Here is a 26,124-nt window from a genome sequence, read left to right on the forward strand (position 1 = left end):
GAAGAAAAGCTGTTAAAACATGTAATGGTGGCCTCTCAGGAGACAGTATTAACGGCAAGAAGCTATCGACGGCAAGTAGTACACCGTTGCTTACAAATAGTAGCAAGGCAAAACACATCAATTATATCAACATCTACACAAACAAAATATCAAAATAAGAACAAAACAAAAGAACCAACCGTACGGTAGCCGTAGGCAACCGCTGTACATAAACCCTTGCCGGCCACAGTTATAGGCCAGCCGGTTATCAAAAACGGCTGTAAACTATTGAGGACGAAAAAGAACAAAGTAAATTATAACCCAGACGGATAAACAAACAAGTAAATAAACAAAAGCAAAACAAATAAATCAAAGCAAAACAAATAAATCAAAGCAAAACAAATAAATCAAAGCAAAACAAATAAATCAAAGCAAAACAAATAAATCAAAACAAATAAATCCAAGCAAAACAGCAGCGTCGAGGCAAACCAGCGTAGTAATCAACGCCCACTTTAACCCCCGATCCGCAGGACTTCCATTCAAACATCCGGCAAACCATTCATTCCTCCCATTCACTGTACAGAGGAATTCACGGGTCATACTTATGCAACAAATACGATCCCACCCCCGCATACCCACCATAAAATGGACCTACCGAGCAGAAGAGCAGCAGTCACTCCCAACACGCAATTTTACACGCGTGATCAGATCTCCCTTACAATACCGGAACTTCAGCAGCGATTTAGTGGGAAACCCTCAACGGGTACGCTCTGTAGCTCCCGACAGACACCAGCGGACACTGAGTGGGAAAGTCAGTAAGCACGCGATCTAGATGCTAACCCATAGCTATAGCACCTAACCACCTACCTCCCGCACCAGCAGTAGAGCGTCGGTCCCTTGCAGCACCACGTAATGTGTGCGATCGGTTTGCTCTTCTACCCTGGAACTAGGCAGCAAGGTAAAGGGAACAGCCTCAAGCAGTACGATTCGTACCTCCAGACAGATACCAGCTGTACAGAAAAGTAAGTAAACACCCCCACCATCTAGACGCCAACCCATGCTAATGACAAACAGACACATACCTCGCACCCGAGTAAACGAGCACCGGCAACCAACACCCCGATGACGCAATGATGACGCAATATCCTACCACTCTGGGGATGCCCCTTATATAGTCCAAATATGGCCCGCCACCTAATCATGGGGCGGGGACAAGCTTAAAGGGGCACTTCACCACAAAAACTATATATTATTTTCTCTGAAAAGTATCACCCTCATAAAAGAAACATATAGCTGCACTACTTGTAGAGCCACTACTTGGAGGCGTGTCTAAATTCTAAATTACTTAATAAAAGTGAATAGAGTTGGTGTGAATCATAACAACAGTGAGATAAGCAGCTGTTCCTACACCCTTACATTTATCAGTAGTCATTGGGTGTGATGAATGCTTCATTTCATAATCTGAATGAAGGGACAGAGTATTCACATGATAACGTTTAGCCCTAGGAAGTGTCAAATTCTATGTGAAGCTGAGGACCCCCTGACACTCTTGACACTATCGGCACCATCAATTCAGCCCCATTCTACTCACAGCTCCTGCTAGTAGTAAATCTGCTAACAGTTAAAGACATTAATTCAAATTGGCACGCATACAGTCCTTTTTTTACAAAGGCACACATGCCATTCAATAACAGTTTGCATGAGATAGCCAGCTTAAATGGTAGAGCTTCCATACTGAGATGATTCAGTCATATAGTGTGTTTTGGAAAATTACACAGCAGTGTATGTCTGGTGTCTACAGTGAATAAGTGGTACACATCAGGTGGAGGTTATCACAGCAGGGTCATGCCGTCTTCTCTTCACACTGTAACCAGTCTGCTGGAGGGCCTTAAAGGGCACCGGACAATCAGTTCTACCCCTGTCTTCTTGTAGCTTTAAAGATCGCTATTGGATTACTTCTGACACAGATGTGCCTCTGTGTGCTAAAAGGATTGTCAGAGAAAACCATATTGAGGTGTTTCCTTTTGATGTTTCTCTTTTATACAGCATAGATGTCATTCCTGTAAAGATACCAGGATTGGGCGACATAGGAAAGTATTCTCGATCGAATCACCAGGTTCAATAATAAAACACTAAAAGATGTTTAATAAACAAAGTTCGGGAGAAGCCCTGGCAAATTACTGCACACCGTGCACATAATCGCCAATCAGACCAATTATCCAACCAGCGTCAGCAGAACACGTATAAATATAGAGAAGCTTCTCACCTCAATCCTCTCATCCGATTCTCGCAATGATCCTCAAGTGGAAACCATGGCAGAGTTCAGACAATTACCTTCACCTTCAATCAACACCAACGTTACCTCCGCCCCAGAAACGTCAGATGAAGATTCCTCAAGCGATCATAACCCCTCAGTCGCATCAAGAACCACACCTAACATATCCAGCCGCACTCGGAAGCGTCCGCATCCCTGCCCGGAGGCGGCTCCAAGCCCCTCACCCGCCAGGAGTCGCCGCCGCATCACCCCAGCAAGCAGGAGCCACGTCAGGGAAAACCTCAACGAGTCCTCACCGAGTGGTGACTTCGCACCAACCACAAGACGCAGACCCGGCGGTCAGCAACACCGCGAGGCCGCGCAGCTGACAGAGCAGGGCCAGGTTTCCTTCTACACTTCCCTCCCTAACCACCCACCTATTCCTATCCTCCCCACAGCGGTGCATGCGTACGCCTCTTCCCAACTGCCCATGCCTCCTCCCCTTTCGTTTCCCACCGCCCCAGCTCTCGGAGCCGACGGTAGTGCGAACGCAGTTCAGCCAGCGTCGTGGGCGTCTTCTTGTCCCTCTATCTTTGCTCCTATTCCCTTCTCAACAGCCCTGGACGTCCTCAACTACCAGAACGCAGCGGCAGCCGTCCCATACCCTCCCTGTTTTCCCCTCCCCCAGGCCCGGTCTTCGTTCTCCCTTCTGACTGCCACCCAAATGCCCGCCCCGCCCAACGCACCAGTCCGGGAACCCCCTCCAGTCTCCAATGCCCTCAGAGCACAGATCCTGTCAGGTGCGGATTTCGACCGAGCATCTCTCCTCTCCATTCTCCCCCCGCCAGCCCCAGACCGTGAAATCTACTGAGGTCCATTCTCAGTCACGCTCAAAAACCCAGCACAACACTCATCCCGTATACTCTCGTTCACCGAATTCACAATTGCCTTCAATCGCTTCTACGAGGTCATGTGCTCAGCTCAGCCACACAGGAGACGCGAGCTCGGCGATTACCTTGCCATAATCGCAGAGCTCGTGCTTTCTTACGGCGGTTCCCATTTTTATACATACCATAAATTCTTCTCAGCCAAATGCTCAATCCGCGTAGCCCATTGGAATCAGTGCCCGTACTGGGGAGCACTGGATACAGACCTGCACAACTACGTTTTTCTAAACTGCCCCAATATCTCCTGCGCGGTGTGCAGATCATCTTCTCACGACACAAACTCATGCCCTTTAGTCCACCCTCCCTCCCCTTCGTGTTCCGCGAACACATATCCTAAATCAACCAGCTACCGCACAGCCGCACAGCCAATCTTCAGCTCCAGTTTCTCTTCGCCGTATTCCCGCCCAATATCCAAACAAAGAAGTCTGCACATCCTTTAACTTTAACAGATGCGTCAGACAGCACGCCCGCCTTATATGTCCCGTATTCAAATCTGCCAATAAAACTCCAAACATTATTCATTGTCGTCTGAAGGCTAGTGTGGATTTCCGCGTGCGCTCGATTTATCATTACCGCTAAACACGTACCCGGGGCCTAAACCAAACCGCTCACTCCCTTTCCCGCTTCTCATCGCAGAAATTCAGCCGGCCGGTGCCCTAAGCGGACCCGGTACCTACGCCAGTGCCTCCTTATACGGAATTAATATTCCCATGAACCACCCACTGACATCCCTCCTAGACTCCTCCCTCAACAGCATCCTCCAGGCCGTGTCCCCAAGGACCCTGCAGTCTTACCTTACGGCTCGGAAATGTTTCAAATCCTTTCACAATTCATACAATCTTCCGTTTCCAGATTTCTCCTTCCGTTTCCAGATTTCTCCCTCATCACAGTTTCCTTCTTCGTATCCCACCTCAGCATTAACAAAAAACTCCAAATCACCACTGGTCTTCCAAGGCCTCCAAAACTACATCTGGTCAGATCACGCTCACATCAAAGAATCCCACCGAACCCTTGTGAGCCAACTCATTTAAGCAACCCGCCAGGGCCCACCCCCCAAACACCTTCCCCTCCGCCATTCTGCAGCTCGCACCCTTCAGCACCACACACTAGGCCACGCAATGCGCATCACCAAGGGCCCAAGTCACCCAAAAGTGCATTGGCCACGCAACGCGCATTGGTCGCACAAGGGTCCCAGTCACACTCGTGCATTGGTCACGCAACGCGCATTGGTCGCACAAGGGTCCCAGTTACACTCGTGCATTGGTCACGCAACGAGCATTGGTCGCACAAGGGTCCCAGTCACACTCGTGCATTGGTCACGCAACGCGCATTGGTCGCACAAGGGCCCAAGTCACCTACTCGCATTAGTCACGCAACACGCATCGGTTGCACAAGGGCCCAAGCCATTTCGTGCATTGGTCAGGCAATGCGCATTGGTGGCACCAGGGTTCCAGTCACACCCGTGCATTGGTCACGCAACGCGCATTGGTCGCACAAGGGTCCCAGCCACTCAACGTGCATTGGTCATGCAACGCGCATTGGTCGCACAAGGTTCCAGCCACACTCGAGCATTGGTCTTGCAACATGCATTGGTCGCACAAGGGCATCACCCTCACTACGTGCATTGGTCAAGCAAGGCGCATTGTCGCACAAGGGCTTCACTCTCACTTCGTGCATTGGTCACGCAATGTGCATTTGTCGCTCAAGGGTCCCAGTCACACTTGAGCATTGGTCTCGCAACACGCATTGATCGCCCAATGGTATCACCCACACTATGTGCATTGGTCAAGTAACACGCATTGGTCGCACAAGGGCTTCACTCCCACTACGTGCATTGGGCATGCAAGGCGCATCGGCTGTTCAAGGGTACTGGCCCCACCGTAGCGCCAGACCCCGCCTCAGGAACCAGGGCATTCCGCTCTGCAGGAATGCCACACTTGACACCAATATCGCCCAGCACCTGCTCCATCTAAACCTCCGCTTCGTTTTCCAGAAACCGCCGCAGGTCAAGCCAAGAAGTCTCAAACTCCCTATCCAACCCGCCCAGCCGAAGCGGCATCCCACGGCTGGCCGCGGTCCACCGGATTTCTGCATCTTTTGGGGGTCATCAGGGCCCAGTACCATGTACTGTCCGGCGCCGTCCGCAACTTTTTGGGGGGGATGGGCGTTCAGGGCTCGGTCCGGGCTATGGGCTCCCTTCCCGGTAAAAGGGGGAGCGCTCAAGGCTCGGACGGGAGCTCTCTCCCCGGACAGTACGCCAAATACGCATAAATCCTAATTATCCGCAGCCAGAATTTGCAGAGGCGAACTCGTGAATTATTTACATATTAAAGATACAAAATTAGACACCTAATGTCCCACAATTAATTCCATTTACCAATTCCAATTTATGCTTTTATCTCATCCAGATTAGATTATTGTAATGTATTGTACTTGGGTGTTACATCACCCTAATTAATTATGTCTAAGAGTATTTGGGAGATAACACCAAATGTCCAATATATAAATGTTGTTTAATTTGGCAGCTTTTCTCTGCTTTGGAAGTACGGTGTGTGCAATAATGAATTAAATAGAAACAGAAACAAAGGAGTTATTTTGAGTTTAGTAAAGAAATCTTTAGGAAATGTCCTCAATTATAAAATTACTAAACATCCATTGATAAATTATATACACACATAATTAATTAAGGAAAAAAAAGTGAGGGACAAGAGTGGCGCTAAAGCAAAGAAAATAATAAAACAAAACACAATAACTAGCTGTAATCCCAAAATAAGATAAACAAAGAAATGAAGGAAAAATAACATCTTCAGCGTAGGACGCCACTAAATACTAAAACATAAATAAATAGATTGGCACCCGCTCAATAACTAGTGTGTTTACACAATGTTAACCTACGTGCAATAAAATGTAAATCACGTGACATTCTAAACTGGTCCCATCATCATGTGTCGATGTAGGACTAATAAACTCAGAGAAAGCCGAAGCAGAATCATCACTAGACATGGAGAAGCGAAGTTACATAGAGAAAAATCTGAAATACACAATAATTCTAGAAAAAGAATAACAACATTGGGAGCATGCATCAAAACTAACACGAGAGTTCAAATATATGAAACACAAAGCTACTCGCGAGACATTTCACTTCCGGGCCTTTAAACACCGCCTCTCCAGTCTGATTGGTCCACAGGATCTCACTTGAGGATGACTGACAGAAACACGATCCAATCACACAACAAAGGAGAGAGATAGAGAAATAGAACAAAACGAAGAACACATTCCTCCCACCACGATACCGGATGTAACATTGGGTGTTTCAAAATGCTGCCGCTTGATTGATAACTACAAGGAAAGGGGAACATATTTCACCATTGTTGAACTCCCTCCACTGGCTCCCCAGTGGAATATCATATCCATTTTAATACTTTGTTTGTTTATAAGGGTTTCCATGGAATGGCTCTGTCATACTGTATAACTTCAATCTCCTTCTGTTCCACTGTAATGCCGTCAGGGAACTTTGATCAACTAGTAGTCTTCAGTTGACTGCGCCAAGGAAAGGAGATTGTGTGGGATTGCACAACCAAGCCTCTACAGATGATCCAGAATGCAGCGGCAAGAGTGGTCTTCAATGAACCGAAGAGAGCACACAGCCTACAAGACACCACTGGTTCCCCCCTATCTTCACTTACTATTACAGACCAAGGTACCCACCAGATCCCTACGCTCTGCAAACGAACAACGTCTTGTAGTGGAAAAATCACTCTCTAATACCTTCTCTGGATCTGCTCCACATTTGTGGAAAGATCTGCCCGCTACTACAAGATCAGCAGATTCTGTAGCCATCTTTAAGAATAGGCTGAAAACACATCTCTTCCATCAGTACCTTACCGATTAGTTCTGACTTCTTTTTTTCTACTCTTTCTATCTTTAAAAAAAAACACAGCTTTGTATACTGTGGCAGGCTATATGAGACCAGCTTTACTGTACTTATGCTTTTTGTTTTCCTGATGCCGATTGCTTGTATTGTTTACTTTATTTGTAAGTCGCTTTGGATAAAAGTGACGGCTAAATAACTAAATGTAAATGTACTTTTCAATTGAAAAATTACTTAAGTGATCCAACATAGGTGTCTGATAAACAATCAGACATTTTATACCCTGTTTCTGTGATGCAGTTGCAGTGTGGACAGATTGTGTCAACAACATTTGCATATTTTATGTAGTATTATCTGCAGGTATTGACCACATCTTAGGGTGATATATGGCAATCTTGCTTAAAGAGATAGTTCACCCAAGAATACAAGATTCTGTCAAGATTTACTGACTTTCGAGTTTGTGTCCAAATCTGTATAATTTTATTTGTTCTGATGAACACAGAGAAATAAGGTCCAAGAACTTTTTGGTTATACGCATTCATCCAAATATCTTTCTACATGTTCAAACAAACCTAGAAATGTATACAAGTTTGGATCAGCTAGAGAGTGAGTATTTCATGAAATAATTTTCATTTTTGGGTGAACTATCCCTGTTTCCCCTGATTTGTTATTTGGCATAAAAAATCTCCAGAGGTGTATTGTATGTTTGATATTACAGTACATGAATTTAAAAATACAAGCATGGCCTGTATTGGAAATCTAAAGTATTCGAAAGGACTGTTTTAGGGCACGAAGTGAGTATTTTAAATAATTCAATAGGCAGTGTTTGAAATGAATCACCAATAGAATCAAATCTGAAGTGCTGCATTGTGATAAATGCCATTTGGCCACACAAACATTCTCTGCCCCCCACGCTCTCCCACACACACACATAGACAGACACGAAGATATGAGTGGTGCATGATCAAGAATCTCATATCGATTTATATGAGGAAAAACAACTTGAGCTCTGCAGATGCTGGAATTTGCATTCAAAGCTGACATTTCACACCCACTGGTAAAACATACAAACAACGCGGTGAAATTGAATTTTTTTTCCCGGCGTGATAATTAAATCAAGCATGGTGAATATTTTATTATTTGTGGTAACACTGCTTTTAATGAGGCAGCGAGGGGGGAAGAGAAGGAGAGTGAGAAATGATTAATTTATTTCAACTTTACCTTTGGACTACGGTGGTCCCCTGAGTCTATGAATCAGAGTATGACTCATCTTCATTTAGAAAATGCTCGGCATCAGCGTTAATAAATAGGCTTTGTGGAATGAATTTGAGTCTCCAACTAATTACGCTCAAATCTTAGCTTTGTGATACAACAGCACTGCAATTCACCATGCAACTGCCGCAATGATTACAAAAACAAGATTCGATGATCTTTCCCATGAGACAGGCTGGATCACATCTGCGAGCGACTCGGTGGACGGGGCTTTATCGTCGTTGACAGATACAATGCAAATGAGTTCCAACAAACCTATCTAAAATCTCTCAACCTGTCTATCAACAAGACATCTTTGGGTAACCATTTTAAATGATTTGATTTAAGATTTGACACTAGGTAGGAATGGCTCTGTGAAAACACTGAGACACTTTGTATTGTGCTGTGTTTATTGCACAATCTCTGAGATAATTATTTGATGTTCAGAGAAAAGCAGGTCATGGATGGAACAAGCCTGGGCAAAAGAAACATCTACTTGACGGTTATTTATCTATTTATAAAGTATAGCATCCGCTTTCATCATGACGTGTTCCAATTATTTAGCCCTAAGGCAATGTTGAATGGCTTCCGACTCACATTGCTTTTCCAGTTACTGACATATTGCTGAATGTATTATAACCTTACATTGAACTGTTGCAATGACAACTCTGGCACATTTCTGTTTTATACAACCCTCACAACACTATCTTAGCTTTATATCTATTAATTTGATTACTTCTGAATGGGTAAAATGTATAAATAATTAATCAGAAAAGGTATTGTGCTCTGCTTAATCTGACACCTGCTGGTGTATTTTACTTTCATGCGAGCCGTTGTTTCCTACTTCATAAAAACACCATATTTTGTGTTTATGGCAACATCAAAAACATTTAGGCTCTTAGTAGTTTATGTGACAAATTGAATGATCAAATTCTTTGTCTTCAGTGTTCACTGTGATCATGGAGGTACGTGACAATCTTAACTGAGTAAAGACTCACTTATTCCTATTTATCATCTCTTTAATGGCTCGGTCAAAGCCAATTTAACACTGGTTTGACAAACGTTTATACTTCTGAATAGGAGTGTGCACCTTTTTGAATAGTGATTTCTTTACTACACGATATGCAAAAAAGTACATCAACTAAGCAGTATGTCAGAACACACAATACTCATATAACAGCATGTTACGGCAGGCTGTCTAGCAACATGCACCAATCATAAACTACTTCAGTGCTTACCTGAATAAATATTCATTAGCTGTGTAGCAGAATCTTTAACACACTGTTTTTCATTTAAGAGAGAAATGTAGAAGCAGTAATGACAAAAACATTAACTGGAGTCTGAAGAGACCGTATCATTGTTTTTGTACCGTAAATGTGAGCCAAAACAGCTTTATTTATCATCGTTTTGACAAATGAGCCAGCGGTTATTAAAACAGTTCATGCACCCGTTTGCAGGCTGTATTCGCCAATGTTAATGAGCACATTAATATGCAAATGTCAATGTTATTCGCCCAATCAATGTTATTGACCCCATAAATATGCAAACCAGAATATTAACCCAGGGTTTACAAATGCACAGTGCGAAATCATAAAAATAGCGAAACGCTAAACGCTGATTAGTTATTTCCCTAGAAAGTATAAGAACGGTGTGAAAGATATCTCAAGATTAAGCCAAGGTTAAGAATGACCCCAGGTTAACAATATCATGTATGAGAAGCCTGACAAATTCCATGAGAGCGCCTTCTGGTTTTTCATGAAATTCTCAGAATGTCCTCTGCTACATCTCTGCTGCCGAGAGAGAAGCGCTTATTAACAGAGTTAATCCTTCTAACCTTTATCTACAATGATACTCAAAACTCGGGATAGCAGCACACCAGCAGTTAATAATTGTTTGAGAAAAGTTCAAGTCTCATGCTCATTCGAAGTAATCAGATACCATTTTAAGCCTGTGATATTGGGTTGGGGTTTTAGTTCTGTCCTCGACATTGTGATTAACACCAGAAATGTATTTCTGCCACTGAGCGATGAAACAGAACTGGTGAATGTGACTCAGCATGCTCCCCAACTTGGGAAAAGGATGTCACATTGTTTCCAATGGTAACCTCTCTGGTTTGCAGAAAGTACTGAAGCTCAAATCCTCAGTCAATCGATACATATGTGTCTTCAAATTATTTGGTGGTCAGTATATGGTTTTACATTATTGACATTTCCCAGGAAAAAAAACTTGTAACGCGTTTAGTTAATTCTGGATGTTCAATTTGATGCAGTTTTCATCAATTCAGTCTTTTTAAATATTCTGAAGCCAATTATAACCGTATAAAGACAAATATTTTTGACAGTTAGTATCAGCTTAGATAAATGTAATTAATATATTGATATGTGTTTCAATTCAACTGAATTGGGAAAAACATTATCAACATTAAAAAACAACTTGATTTTACTGAAAGCTGACTAACATGTTGTAATCATTATTGCATTAATCGACATTTGGTGAACAGAAGTTTAGGATGGTCTGTTGGTGTATGACAATGCACAGAGATGATAATAACATGCTCATCTGTATGTCACTGTCAGACACATTATATAACAAGCAGGAACTCAGCTAGAAGAGAAGTGTTTGCAGTGAAAAGTGGACTGTGGAAATTCTTTAGAAATTTCTCTGAATGAACCATGGCAGCTCATTAACCATCCATTTTGACATAAAGACTGGGCCTGAGGACTGAGTGGTAATTCTGCAGCATTATATGGGATGTATATTGTCAGTCTCTAGAATATATGTAGCCTTCTGGAAGTAAAAGAACGATTACCTTTTCCATAGCTATATACCTGCATTCCTGTCTTACAAACGTATCTTTTTCACTCTTTGAAACTGTCTTCTTGGCGCTCAGTTGTGCACAAATAGTGCTGAAACTTGACTTTCAACTGTTAATGGGTACAGAGGCTAACTTACTGAACTGCCAAACATAAAGTATGTTTAAAAAACAAGGGTACACTTTGTTCTATAGATAAACTATAGAAAAAGTGTGAACACCCAAGTCAAGCTGGGTACAAGTGCAGGAACAGACACAGCAAACTCCTGAAAAGTTCACCCATTTTCTCACCCCATTTCCATCCAAACCTGTATGACTTTCTTCTGCAGAATTTCAATTTTTAATGTACTATACATTTGAAGGGATAGTTCACCCTAAAATGAAAATTCTGTCATGAATTACTCACTCTCTAGTTGTCCGAACCTGTATACATTTCTAAGTTTTGTTGAACAAAGAGAAAGATATTTGTAAGAATGCTTGTGACCAGACCATTATCTTCTTTTGTGTTCAACAAAACTACTACCATGGTAGTCAATAGGGTCAAAGGACTGTTTGGTTATAAGCATTCTTCTAAATATCTTTCTCTTTGTTTATCAGAACAAAGACATTTGTACAGGTTTGGAACAACTCGAAGGTGGGTAAATGCTGACATTATTTTGGGGTGAACTATCCCTTTAATAATGCCATGATGGCACAAAAACATCAGTTGTTGAATAAAATCCAAAGCATTAGGATGCAGACATTTATTCTTTTTATTCTTTACCTAGTTGTAGCTTACCAGGCCTGCATGCCTGCATATTTAAAAGTATCCTTTTTTCTTTATTATTAATAATAATAATAATAAAACATTTAATTTGAGGCGCCTTTCAGGGCACTCAAGGACACTATACAGTAAAATTATGAAATTAAAACATGGTGAACAATACAACAACAATAAAAACCAAAGTATAACACAATTTAAAATAGATTCGAAAAAGATAATTTACCAATACTTTACCAACTTCACAAATCTACATGGGCCAGAACCATCGAGGGTCCTAAAAATCTTTACAGAATCTTTAGACTGTGCCAAAAAGGGGTGTATATATACTTTTGCCTTTTGCAGTAACACTGCGAAATACCGTGCCACAAGTGAATCAAATCTTTCTTTAAGTTGATAAAGAGGTTTATTTTAACAGCTGAGTAATGAAATCTATGGTAATGCCGAACATCACACTGAGATTTCAAAACCCTTACAGGTCATAGAGATTTGAAATAATCAAACGTGTCGATAGAACCCGGTGAGACAACAGATCTGAAACGAGCAACAAAGTACAGCCATTGTGCTCATGAACAGAAGGGTTAAAGTCACTTACTAACTAAAGACATCTCCAAAAGAATGGGATTCTAGTGCTCATGACACTAAAGAATTGTGAAGAATTAACTGCAGACTGAAGAATTAACTGAAAGAACAGTTAATGGTGCTTCACACACAGACTACACCGTAACAGCATGTGCAAGTCAAAAAACAACCCAAGGACAATTACTTTATGTTTATATGTCCTCTGAAATTAAATTTGCAAAAGTAACATGATAATGGTACATCTACTTCCTGATAGCGTAAAACCATATGAGACCATCCGAGAAAAGATTGTACCACATGTCATGATGCAAATTTCTCAAAGGGTTCAGGACTACCTATTTCTCTCCATGTCTGTCTTACTTTCAGGGTGAAAACTACAAATCATTGAAGGCTAGATACCAGAGAGGTGTCTGTCCTCCTTGCATCAAGCCAAGACAGCAAACCTAGCAGGCACACAACCTGAAATTCAGGAGATGGGTGCGAAAGTCGCCATTAACACCTCACAGCACTACACCATCAGAAGTAGCTACATGGCCTCCTAGTGTCGCACCGGAACTACATTTTACAACACAAATAGTTGTTTAACAGGTTCCACCCATCTCCCAGACATACACAAAGAATACACATATTCACAGTACCACAACTCATCTGGTATAGACATCAAGCTATCCAGACATAAACACTACACATCCTACAACAGTAAAGGTTTAAATTCCAAAACTGATAACACACCTCTACATTCTGTTTATACACAAACACATATGCTCTTACATATAAATCAAATCACTTTTATTGTCACATCACCACTACACAAGTGCCTTTGTGAGTGAAAGTCTTGAGAGCGTGCTCCAGAGAGGGCAGACACAATTTACATATAGATAGTACTATTTACATACATCCAGAATTATACAGATGACAGTGTGCAATATACACATAGATATACTCAGTACACACAGTGTACATACGTACACATTCTGCATTTAGTACACACATGCAATGGTGCAGCAAATTATACATTAACTGGATACGCAGGGGGGCCCTGATTATTCAACTGGTCATCAATAACAACACAAACATGGCCAAAGTGGTTGACTTTGATCAACCAAAAAAAACGTACCATTAAATAAAAAAATTACCTGGTCAACAGATCATCATAGACACACACACACATACAAACATGCAGAAACACGCACCCATGTGCACACACACCAATATGCACAGACAAAACACAAACACGCACACACACACAAATCTAACATGAGATTCTAAATCACCAATTGTATAGACTCCTGGCTGTTTGAAGTATTTTTGATTCCTTTCCTTCAGTTCCCAGAAATTCCACCACCTTAAGACTTTATCCCAGTGGTAGTGAAGATATTTGGTAATCTTAGGAAACCCACCTCCTCAAGCCCAGCACCTTGAAAGACACCTGAGACCTCTTGTACCTCTCGCACTTTTTGATATGAATATATTCTATGTGATGTTTTGTTTCTTTTGCTTTGCCTCACCACCCTCTTTTAACAGTAACTGGGACATTAGTGTTCAATCAATGAAGATGTGTAGGTGTCTCACACACAGCGGTGTGCTCTCCACGACTTACACTTCCCCTCCGAGATCTGAAGCCAGAAGACTACACCGTCTGGAAGTAGACAGAAAATTCTTCAAAGTTTCGGAACTTAATCACACGGAGGATGCCACTGGAAGCAGAAAGTTTCCCATTATGGACTTGCATGTTCACTGAACAAGGCAAACTGGTCTGAACACTTCTGGTACTACAGAGACTGAAACATCAAGCTCAGTTTGGTCTTATTTTAAATGTCTCATTTGAAGTGCTATTGGTACATTGGTCTCATTTTCACAGCAGTAGAGCAGATCATAATATAGGTTTGAGGGTTTAAATATGTTCTGCTCACTGTTGAGGGTGTGCCTTTATGTAAATGCGCATTTGTGGCCTGATCTGGTCTCCTTTACATTGTATATTGTTGCTGTGTGGAGGAAGGGTATTTTGATCTGGGTACTTAAGGGAAGCTGGCAAAAAGTTCTGGGGAATTCTTACTAAGATGAACCCCATGGTGCCATGTGTGTCTTCAGACACTCAGCACTATGTTTTTTCCGAACGCATCTTTTTCTACTGTCAGGTATGCATCTTAGACCCGTCCGTAGACTAATCTTTGAGGATTTGACGTTTTGTTTTCGTATTGTCTGAATTGAATTACAATTGGCATGAAACATATACCTGACTAATAAATTATTATGTTTGCATTCGTTCTTCACTATTCTGAACCTGTAAAAACATTCTAATATTATGTTTTCACTAGAAGTTTTTCCTGTTACATCCTTGTAACCGAAAATCCCAATTCAGGTTATTGACGGACTAGAATCCTGTCTAGGTGGCAAAGACTCCAGCTGAGAATTCTAGAGATTCTGCTAACAACTTGGCATTAGTTTACCTTAAATGTGAATTTCCGTTTAGAACAGCACATATGTTGTCTGACCAATCTAAATCTAAGTATCAGACTCTGATTATAGTAATATTATTCTAGTTATGTGTACAATGGAAACTATGGCATGATTATGTAATGCTGCCAATAGAGAAGGTAAGATTGGTCTTTCTATCTCTGTGGAGTGGATTTGAGAAATGGACGGAGACGGCTGCTGTTCCGTAAGTAAAAATATGAAGACCGAGTATTATTATTCACATTCTTTTCAAAGGATAAGGCACTATCGAGGACAACACCCAGACCTTTACCTTAGTGTGGTGAGAAAGGCGGCACGAGAGCCCTGAGGCCTGAGTGATAGTTGGAATCAGCTGTGCGCGCACCGGTCCCGCATATCTCACGGAGCAGATCGGAAGCTTAAGAGGACGAGCGGCAGGACTGTTGTCGAGAGAGGACCGGGCCCGGACATGTTAAATTTGTGTTTATGTTTTGGGGTCTTTTACTTCTGTGTACTTGTTTATTTGATTTGATTAAAGTTTGATAAATGTTCGCCGGTTCCCACCTCCTTCCTTCCCTTTTATTGAACCTTGTTACACTTAGTAGATGGGCAAATTATAGAATTATCAACTGAAAGTGAAAAACTATTGGATTTTGACAAATTAGATTTGGTTCCGACGAGGACGAGCCGTGCTTAGATCAAGTAAAATCAGTATAGTTGAAAGCCCAGAGTCGGCTGACATCAACAGATCATTGACAATTTTTACCATGGCCGTTTCGATACTATGCAAAGGGTGGAAACCAGATTGAAAGACTATTTTTTGAGAGATGATAATGAACCTGAGATGAAACAACTTTTTCTATCAAAGGCAGGTTGGAAATTGGGCGAAAATTATTAGTATATCTGATAAAGAAGAGAAACAGACTTTCACCAAATGGGTAGTGGATCTTACTGACAGGTAACCACAAAGTCCAGTTTTAATGTATTGGGTTCCAGACGACGTCCCTTAGTTATAAGATGTCTCAGTTCTGGTGTAAACCAGTGTGCAGAATGTGTAAAATCAGAGTTTTCAATAAATGGGTTAATCTCTTGTTCTGGTATAGAGTTAGCCTCCTTTTCTAGTCCTGCGGCCTCCATAAAGTGTTGCGTAGAAACCATCCTAAATTTGATTTTAAGACCATTTTGATTCATAGAATGAACGTACGCACAGAAAACGAGTGTACGCCTGATGTGTATGTAATCTATAAATTGCAAATTATCGTGAAATTGCACGCAGATGAACAGTTTCAGATCTACGCCTTTTAAATATGTCTAATAAATGTCATTGATATATAAAAGAGCACCTGTCAACATCTAAATCCTATACAAGCAGCAAGATGACTAATATTTCCAAAAACCTGCAGCACTCAGACAAGCAAAAGTGCCCCATTTCGTGTGTAGTTCATCCTTCACAACTTGTTTCTGTGGGTTGAAGAACACCCGGTTCCTAGTAAGGAACTAATCTAATCTAAAGTGTTATGCCTTCCGCCCCTTTTAAATCAGAAGGTGGTATAGACTGTAATTAGTGTGTGGGGTCAAAGAAGATGACAACATTAGCCTTTTCAGCGATACAGAGAAAACACCTGTTGTTCTAGTAATGGCCCTGCAGTTCAAGGTTAACAAAACATAGTGGCACATTTGAAAATAAATTCCATACAATGTGAATGCCCTACACCAACTAATATTGTAAATCAATTAGATTATAGTCTAGTCTTTTTGTGCACATTGAATATCTCACAGTTCTTCCACGCGCATGCATACTGATTTATCTTTCTTTTTGCCTTTTAGATCCTGCACATGCTGGCACACAGACACTCGTGTCATGCATCCAAAACATAAACAAACCGCTATCATTCAATCAGTCCATATCTTGGCAATCCTAAAACACGTATTATTGTAAAGAGAGGGTGAACAGTGACCCCCTCTAAAGCACGGAACATGAGCTCAGCATTCACTGCTAACCAGTCGGTCTCAGTTTGTTTAAACTTTCAGTCCTGTCTTGCCTTGATGCAAGTAAGTTCAGCCTTCGACTAACTAAAGTGCTGAACAGAGACCACCATAAAATTACACAATCTGTCTAAAAATAAATATAAAACACAATGAGGAAAAATAACTAGGCTGGGAAACCCAGTGAGTAAAAATATGATTTGAGCCTTGATTTAAAAACAGAAGTGGAAGGAGCACATTTAATATTAAGGGGGAGCTGGTTCAAAAGGTAAGGAGCAGCTATTACAAAAGCTCTGTCACCTTTAGATTTTAGACGAGACCGTGGGACATGTAGGAGAGCTTGATTTGAAGACTTAAGAGGTGCTGAGTTTAATCTGATAAGATCGACTATATAGGAAGGGGCTGTCCCTTTAAAGCATTAAATACAATTAAAAATACAGGAAGCCAGTGAAGAGAAGCCAAGACTGGAGTGATATGGTCAAGTTTTTTTGTACAATTCAACAGCAGGGCCGGATTATTCAATGGGCATTATGGGCACAGGGGCCCATGGTTGCTTGGGGCCCAAGCAAGGAGGAAGAACATTTAACAATGTTTTTCGCTATATTCATTCTGCCATGTGCCTCTCTATGTCCCGCACACAAAGCAAGCATGCACACTAAACAGTGTTTCTAACGTAGGCAAGTCTGTCTCTTAAGTTAGAAACTTTTGCTATCCCTTTAGCAGCTTTTGTTCATGAGAAGCACAAAGCAACAAATCTAGCAACTTTCCGATAAACCTTAGCTTTCATTCAGTGGGAAAATGTCACCAGTGCTGTCCAGCGAGCGCAATGTCTTTCTTTACCTGGGGCAGGGATCGTTTCAGTGAGCCGTAGAAAGAAGCAGCACATTCAACAGGTGACTCCTGAATGAAATTGGTACAAAACAACATTTCCAACCACCTATCACTGTTATCGACTGTTTGAATATATAAACATGAACACATTTGGTCTGTAAATATGCACATGGTTAGAGAGGCTGTGTGAAAGAATAGCAAAAATCGGCGCTTTTTATGATGATTTGTTAGAAGATGTCACGTTAGAAGTCAAAACTGACAATAGAAACCGAAAATATTTAAATGAGAACGTCTTTATTGGTGTAAATATAATCTATAGGCTAAATTAGAATACCCTCACATACAAGGGGTATAAGAAGTATATCTATAATATTCGTTAATACCGTTTAACACATTACACGCTTACATAAGAACGTGAGTCGCAAGGTGCTTGTTCAAAAATAATGTTTAACAAATGGACGAATTACTCATAGTATAATCATTGACAAAGTCTGCCCTTTTATTCTTAGAAAAATGAAGATGTTTATAAGAAAATATTTGAGAATTACACTTAAGAATATTCTTAAGAACTTCCTATAATTTAACTTTAAAAAGTTCTGTGAATCTGGCTTGTTTGTGTGTGAATTTGTTGTGGAGGGGACGGGCTCCACGAGAAATTTGTGCCCAGGGGCCTCTGAATTTCCTAATCCTGGCCTGGTCAGCAGTCTTGCCGCTGCATTCTGAACCAGCTGAAGGCGATCTTAAGAATACTGGGGAAGGCCAATATATATGGAGTTGCAGTAGTCCAGGCTAGATGTATTGAAAGCATGAATAACCTTTTCTAGATCATGAAAGATGCATTTTATTTTCTTGAGAGATGAATATCTTTGCTCCTGACAGCATTGCAATTTGTTATTATGCTTTGCATAAGAGCACCACAGAAACATACCTGTTCATGTATTTCTGCCACTAGGTGTCATAACTGAGTCACAACAAGTTTGGTATCTGTGCTCTATTGCCACATGCAAAAGTATTTTTTTATATTCAGGTGGTACTGAACATATGTGAGAATCAATGGTCTTGTTTGATTTTGCATGAGCAGACAAAACATTATTCATTTTTTTCTATACAACACAGTGTAGGTGTATTAACCAACCACACTAAGGCTGAATTTCCAAAACTTGCTCTCCACAGCTTGGAGCCTTACAGACGTCCAGATGGACTGACAAAATCATGCACATTCTAACATAGAAAGTTTGGTAGCTTTTTTCTTTTTTCTCAACAAATGACAAGTTCAATGAAATACGTTGCTTCGTCGAGCAGGTGTTCTGTAGATGTCTCACAGACGTTTAGACTGGATGATACATCTGTTTATGGATCGTCATCACATCAGATTACTCACTGCTCAATTTAAACATGCAGCACACTGGGTTAAAGGTGAAGTGTGATTTCTGCAGCATTAGCACGTATAAAATGGTAAGACTGATTTAAAAAAAGATTGATCTCAATTCTTGTCTGTACCCATCTCAACAATCTTTCAAATACACCTCTTCTCATGCTTCCTTGGGATAAATTGTTTTGTTGTTTTCATTATTTGTAAGAAAAGTCTATACAAAATGAATTAATCAATATTAACACTCTCCTGTCTTCCACGAGTCACGTTTTCACACTGAAACACTTTCTCAATATTTTTCATAGTTACTGTAGCATTTAACTTAACACAGTGCAGGAACTTTGCCTATCTGACCCACTGAACAGGTTTGATTCGGGCTTGTTAATTAAGATGCACGGTACCAATTATAATGAGAACAAGTCTCAACATGATTCCAACTCAAGGCGTGATATGTTGACGTCAAACGCTGCTCCTGAACAACATAAATAGACACACCATTAGACACTAGACACAATGAGATAGAAACAAGATGCTCTCTCTCTCTCTCTCTCTCTCTCTCAAAACACCACACCTCCTTGAAATTGCATGAGTATTCTAAGAAGGCAGAATATTAAGGCGAGCGCATCACTCAAAACATCTCTTCTCATTATATAACTCAATAAATGTTCTCTTAGTAGATCCCATGCCCTGAGGGTCAGCTTTTCATAAAACTCATTATTTTGAAAACGTGGCCCAGTTTGGCATACAGTGTGCCGTAGTAATATGCAGGAATGACTTCATTTGTCAATATGCATGAATGAGCAAGGAGAATGAGGCTAAATAAGAACAGAGGAATATCTGCCTGTCTGCCGTGTTTTTACTTCGGTTTTAGTGGCCTATTTAAAAAAAGACACATTGATTGGTGTAGCCGCTGTGTTTGTACTGATGTCCTATCTGCGTGCCCTTACATCTCTATTTCTGTCCTGTTTTGTAACACATAATCTTTTCAACCATTCGTCCAGTTGTGATTTGCACACAGTTTTGAGCGTTAATGCAAGGATTAACGGAAGTGTGTAACACAACTACCATTAGACAAATTTAGAATCACAGGAAATTCCTGATCTAATCGCAGTGATAAAAGTTAATCCAGGTCTGAAATATGATTAAAGGCTGAAATGATTCAACGGTCATTTAAAAAGAACGCACCACCCACACGACATTAGAGTAGGATTAGCTGTAAACCAGAAACATTTTGTTTATCAAGGATGCACTTTTTTTTCTTTTCTTGTGAAAACAAGTATCAAAACCAATGTGTTTGCAATGTGTTCACCTAAACAAGTTTAATCAAAAGTAGATGATTTGGTGCCCACGATGACTCTGAAACCCACCTTGAGACGACGCAAGCACAGACACTACATCATCTGGATCAGATCTAGAGATTAGGGAGTCCAAATGAACTTCTAATGCAATCTTTCCCCTGACATTTATGCCAATGTAACAGCATTAGCCTGTCCTGATCCCTATGATTATGACATCATATTAAATGACAATCTGTGAAGAAAGCAGCAGCATGAAGTTTCTCATACCTGTAAAACTGTTCAATTGTTATGAATCATCATAATATTATTACTCATTACCACCATTTTTGATTTATTATATTTAGTTTCATCGTAAAAAAATCAGTATCATTTAGTCATTTAGCAGACGCTTTTATCCAAAGCGACTTACAAAGTAGGGGAAAACCATAGAAGCAATTTGTGCAACAAATACAGGAGCAATAATATAATAGGTGCCAAGTTACTAGTTTCCACAAACCTCCTAACATTATAAATGCAATTCGAATAATTGACTAGTTTATCGTTTTTGTACTGGGCAAAAACGTTATTTTATTTATTCATTATGAGGGAAAAGGAAGCAATCTTGAATGAATGCTTGGTCGCACTTCCTTTGTGTATTTCAAGAGTAAGCAGGATCTTAAACACTCTCTAAGGCCACTGCAACGTGTTCTGATGACTGGCTTGTTCTGTGTGAGCTTTTGAGAACTTACACGTACACACATGCCCACATCTCTATGTGATGCAGAGGTCATGTTTTTAAAGCAGTTGTTATCTATTTCACATGATAACATTTTATTTAGAAATTACAGCTAATGTTTTGGAGAATATTAAAACCACTTTTAAACTCAAATAAATAAAGCAATTGCCTGATTTAAGAAAAAAAAATGTTTCGCTGTTAATGAGCTGCTACAGTGGTGCGTTCATGTGCAAGCTAACAGGAAAGCAGAAAAAAACTGAGAAACCTTGGATGATTTGCATTCAATTTTTTGCCTTGTTAGTTACAGGATGACACCCTGCCTGCTCCCCACAGGCAGACACGGCTGCTGCTTTTCTCAATTTATAATCTGAATGAAAAGCTAAAAATACCCATAGCATTTTGTGAATGAAACACTAAAAATATAACTCACATCTATTCGTATTTCACACTCTCCCTCCCTCCCTCCCTCTCTCCCTCTCTCTCTCTCTCACTGAAGTGTCTCAGAATTAGATGGATGACACCACATGCCCACACTCTTAGACGTATTAATGTCCCGGCCTGGGCGTCCAAATGTCTTTATACATTATCACCTGACCTATAAAGAATGCTCTGAGACCTTGCAGGGCCTAGAAATGGCAAAAATGTCTGAGTTTATATTGTCAGCCTCGATTTATGCATGCACCTCGCGCTCGAATTATCAATGAAACCCCCTCATCCTCAGACAGTAATCTTGGACAGTGAACACATCCCATTCATATAACTAGCATGAGAAGTAAAATCTCTGCATCTTTTTTTATCTCTCTTATCTGTATGAAAGTAATGGTGACGCTGGATACAAGCATGCTTTGTAATGGCGATTTACAATGACAACATTCTTTCTAGTGAATTCTGTACTTACTAGAAATGATGTAGGGAGATAATGCCCGTCATTTCCAAGGCCCTGTACGGTATGTTAATTGCTGTTAAGTTCCTGACCACCGAGAAAGTTTATGGTTAATACATTGAGTAAAATGTAGCCAAGACAGCTGGAATGTAAACCACCATTATCAGTCTGACCTCGTCACACACTCCCAGCATAACTCACACCACACTGTGCCAACACACCCATGGCATTGCCTGACAGCCAGCCGTCATAATATTTACACGCCGCACCTCTGTCAGAGAAAAAAAGCTGCAGACTCAACAGGAGGCCTGGCAGATGCAGTAAAAAGCAGACCTCGACTTCAGAAATGAATGCAGTTCTTTCCAGACTGGTCATAATTCAAAGCTAAGAGAAGACTGTGATGTCATATGACTGAAATGTTTGGAACGAAAAGCATTTCTTCTAATGTTGGATTACAATTGGGGGATGCTCTGTTTTTGATCATAGGGTGCCTTTTAGATGTAGCTCATTCTCTGGGAGTGTCTGCAATAGCTCTTCTAGTAAATAGCAATCGTTCAAAGGTAAAGTCAAGCAACACTGTCTAATATGGTAAGCTATTGGATTGGTATGCTTTGTTCTGTGAAAACAAAACACAAACTTACTGAAATAGTTCCTTCCCATTGTAATGCGAACCAGGAAAGAAAAAATTATCTTTTTGTGAATATTCTTTGATTAGACTAAATAGAATTTCAATGTAGTACTTTTTAAGCTGGATGGACACAGTTGTCAAGAACAGAAATCAAACTTACAGTATACAGCCACGGAAAAAAAGTAATTAATTCATTAATCTTCAGTTATTTAAGTTGTAGTTGTATGTGTTTAGTTAAAATGCTTGATTTTGTTCCATTCAGTGAACTAGTAAAAACATTTCTCCCAAATTACAAATGAAAGATTTTTGCATTTAGTTGCAGAAAATTGTAACGGGACAAATAGGTAAACAATTATCACATCTTGAACACTGCAAATTAAAGAAGTTCATATTAACATTTAAACTACACAATTCTAATGTTTTTACATGAATTTAAGGATCAGTTAAAAAATGCATACTGTATATGATGGAATAAGTCAGATTTTTCCGTCGATTCCATGCATCTTTTCATTCTAAGGTTTGTTTTATTGAATTCAACAGACACTGGACTGGAAAAATACCACAATACATGTAAAAATGCAGATTTAAGGCAAAACTGGAGTGGTCTCTTAAAGTGGTCTTCCACATCTGTATAAAGTATGAATAGAATTTACAGTGAATATTTTTATATTTAACTAATTTTGCTTATAAATTTATTTTCTTTTATTTTGGTAAAACTTGGTAATGAATCATTTCAGTATTTTTACAACAAATCACATGATAGTTTAAATGATTTCCTCCAATTAAGCAAAATTAATAATGCAAATTGTAAAGCTATTACTAAACATTAATGTAGAAATTACATCTGTTCTTATCTGCAGCCATCATGGCACACACAGCCTGTGAACTGTTTCCCAACTGCGTCAAACCTGATGATGTCATGGTTTTTAACGGAGACCAAGAGTCCATGTGAGGCAGTGATGTTTCCAATTCTTCTGCCAGAAGATGAATGGATGGAGACAAGAACAGTCCGGTGAATAACAGCACAGGCATCTGAAGACCACTGCTCTGCTGCCAAAACTAGAAAATAATATATAATTAATCCTGAAGTTTGTTGTTTTCTTGCACTGAACGGCAGCAGATTGGATGACAAATTTAACAAAACTATATTTTCAATACACTGAAGATTTAAACATGCGTCATATTTCATGTTGTGACTAAATAACATTATAACAGTGTTTTAATAATAGTAGCACAATTTCCATGACACTGACTACAGTTTATGATTTCCAGCCATGAAAAAACGAAAATCAATAACGAAACACATTGTAGGTCTCAATGTATTCTCCATTTGCCAGTGGAGAATACTTTTACCTATTAATTTCTTGTCTGTAGAAGTTAATATGATTTGTAATTGCAAAATGATAAAGCCATTGCTCTATGGTGCGTAGTCCGCACTACAAATATTTCATTTGTAATAAATAGACTGTTTGAGCCAATTCTGGGAGTTCCAGGTATTCGTAGAAGGATCATTTTAGTGATTCGTTGTCTGATTGTCTGCCAAGGTGGTGATTGGGCATTTGTGTTTTTGTATGGATTGATGTGAGTGTGTTGGTGTGAATGTGCTTTAGAATGTGTTACCCTGGAAAACTTGCAACAGCTTACACTGCACACTCACGCAGCACGGTTTGAAATTGAAAAGTGAAGCTGGCAAAATAAATGGCAGCCTATGCAGAAGGGGGGCACGGGTAGTGCCAACACACACTGCCAGCTCAGCATGTAACGTGCAGCAGAGAATGGGAGTCCGATCGAGAAAAAGAAAGGGAAAGAGATGGAAAACGTGAGTTTGAATTCTGCCAAGCTCAGCCCACCTGGAGGCCACATCTCTCAAGCCCAAAAACCCAGAGTGAACAAGAGCAGGATCGTAGAAGTCAGCCAAAACACCAGATGACAGCATACTGTAAGGGTAAAAAAAGATTTAAGATTAGATTATGTAAGCACAAACCTTGATGGGAAGGCTTCCAAGAATGTCAGCATCCCATCCGATATCTCATCCGTTTTTGCACACCCTGATGGTTATGGACTCTGTCCTGCATATCTCTCCTTGAGCTCTGTTTGAACCTCAGCACTCAATCTGTTGAGCATCGCTCTCCACATTATAATGCAAGCACATATTATTTCCTGTTTTGATAGTCATTGATGTCTTTTCAGGACTGTTTTCTAACAATAAAGAATAAAGGGCATGTTACGTCCACTGAAATGTTTTAGCTACATTTTTTAGCTTTTGCCTTAAGTTATACAGTAGAGTAGTATAGAGCAGTGGTTCTCAACTGGGGGTTGTGATTCTAAGATGGATCCAGGGGGGGGTCACATATTTTGTGGCATTTTATGAAATAAGGAAATTTATCATGGATTTTATACAATCAAACATCAGAAAATAACCCCACCAACCAAAAGACTTGATGTTTCAGCATTGTATAACTAAATATATTTTTGGTTTAATAACATTCAAATCAGAGCCATTGAGAGAGACAGTCATGTCAACGGAAGTTCAAAAGTCACATGATTCATCGAGCCTTCAAATAGTTCCAGGAAGTTATGTTTTTTTCATGAAATGCTTTATTTCTTTCATTTCAAATGACTTGCGTCTTCTAATCTGTTTACCTCAGTTGGTTTGTTTAGCCGCAGCTCCATGTGTTACTAGTAACTTCTGGTAACTATTGAGATGCTCCATGAAAAAAGAAGAATGCTCCATTGCTATGAAAAAACGGTTCCATTGGAGTCAACGGAGTTGACGCAACTCTCTCTCTCAATGGTTCTGGGTGGGAGCGGGTAAGCACCAGCAGCCAGGACTCTAACTCAGGTCGTCAGAAGTGCGACTGCGGCTGATATGGTGGAGCGCGGCCCATGAGGCCATTGGCTCCAACTATCCACAGAAAGTTAATAGCACCTTACTTGTCAAATATAGGCCGACAGTAAGGTTAAAGTGATCAGTCAATCATTTTAAGAGAAACATTGAGGGATTTCTTACACATGCTTTTAAATGTTTGAAGGTTAAAATAATGTGAGGGCCTTTTGTTTCTAACACTACAATTAGAACTACACTCGACTCAAGACAAAAAAAGGTTTTGTATTTAATTTGCTATTTGTGACAGCCGTTCTGTCCAGTTCCACGTATTTTACATTTTGCCACCTTGGAATAACAAGGTCCTGAGCAGTATTGAGATATTGAGCTTTAAAAGAGTTTGCATTCCACTTTGTACACTTAAACTTTACTCAAAATTCAAGGCAACTCGCTGCACAGCTTTTTTGAGTTTTATTCAACTTTTGGCCAAGTACTCAATTAACCCTGTAATGTCACATGACTCTCAACTGAAAAAAATATTTGAACCACCTTACAAAAAATAGTTCACTCAATATGGAACAAAAAAGTTTTTATATAACTTTGTGTATATAATAAAACAACAATTATATATTACTCTACTTATGAAAGACCAAAAATTGGTCATGTAACTGCTCAAGCAGTTGTGGTATCACTGT

General features: G+C 40.2%; 1 long non-coding RNA gene across 1 annotated transcript; it reads right to left on the reverse strand.

Annotated features, from left to right (window-relative positions):
• Window positions 1–656: 656 nt before the first annotated feature.
• On the reverse strand, window positions 657–1,161 carry LOC306899045. The gene is made up of 3 exons (XR_013787163.1): window positions 1,062–1,161; window positions 847–989; window positions 657–778 (listed from the first exon to the last, which is right to left on the reverse strand). It is a non-coding gene; the product is annotated as an uncharacterized lncRNA (long non-coding RNA).
• Between the last annotated feature and the right edge of the window lie 24,963 nt (window positions 1,162–26,124).

Source organism: Barbatula barbatula (genome assembly GCF_947034865.1).
Source record: "Barbatula barbatula genome assembly, chromosome: 1".
NCBI lineage: Eukaryota > Metazoa > Chordata > Actinopteri > Cypriniformes > Nemacheilidae > Barbatula > Barbatula barbatula.